Source organism: Sciurus carolinensis, chromosome 16 (assembly GCF_902686445.1).
Source record: "Sciurus carolinensis chromosome 16, mSciCar1.2, whole genome shotgun sequence".
In the NCBI taxonomy this organism is placed as follows: domain Eukaryota; kingdom Metazoa; phylum Chordata; class Mammalia; order Rodentia; family Sciuridae; genus Sciurus; species Sciurus carolinensis.
The window spans coordinates 13,106,434-13,107,273 of record NC_062228.1 but is presented as its reverse complement, the minus strand read 5'-3'; the positions used below and the strand labels follow the sequence as shown (position 1 = coordinate 13,107,273).

The following is an 840-nucleotide window of genomic DNA, read 5'->3' as shown; positions in this document are numbered from 1 at the left end:
CACTAGCCATGGTTCCTCTTCTCGTAGCCAGACTGAAGCACCTCCTCTCTGACATCATTCCTTACCATACTCCACTGTTCCCTCCATCCTACTAGCTGGACTATGCACTGAACATTCCTATGCAGTTCCAGCGGAAGGCAAGACTTGCTGTTTCCTCTGCATGGATGAGGTCTTCCCAGTCACCCATACAATTCATCTCCACTCTTCATTCCCACCTCCATTAACCACCACTTCCTGCTGGGGGGGTGCATACTAATGGTCATACCGCAAATACCACCCCTTCCAATCCCACACCTGGCTTTCTTTTCATTAATGCGTTGCCTCTTCCTAACATATGTTTCTTCTCCCAAGGGAACATCAATTCCATGAAGGCAGGGGGTTGATTTGCTTCCTTCACTTAGAACAGAGTCTGACCCAGAAACACTTGTCAAATGAGTCTGTTAAGGGCTGGGGATGTAGCTCAGTTGGTAGAGTGCTTGCCTTACAAGCACAAGGCCCTGGGTTCAATCCCCAGCACCACAAAGAAGGACTGGGGATGTGGCTCAGTGGCAGAGCACTTAGCAGGTGCAAAGTCCTGGGTTTAATCCCCAGTACTACGAAAAAGAAAGAGAAAAATGAGACTGTTGATGATAATGGATGGCAGAACGCTTGTTGTAGAAGAGCTTTGAGTGACAAGTAGGCACACAGGTCCACCTTCCCAAGTTTGACTTGGTTCAAACCTGAATCCTCTTATCCTGGCTCCTGGTGTTTCATCCTCTGTCAGTTCTCCCCTTGCAATCTGTGTGTACTCTGTGATCCACTTTTCAAATCTCATTGCGTCTCGCCTTTGTTTTGCTCACT

The 840-nt window shown here is 48.0% G+C and overlaps 1 non-coding gene across 1 annotated transcript; it reads left to right on the top strand.

Annotated features, from left to right (window-relative positions):
* The first annotated feature begins 448 nt into the window (after positions 1 to 448).
* On the top strand, positions 449 to 522 carry Trnav-uac (transfer RNA valine (anticodon UAC)). The gene has a single exon. It is a non-coding gene; the product is annotated as a tRNA-Val (tRNA).
* The last annotated feature ends 318 nt before the right edge of the window (positions 523 to 840 follow it).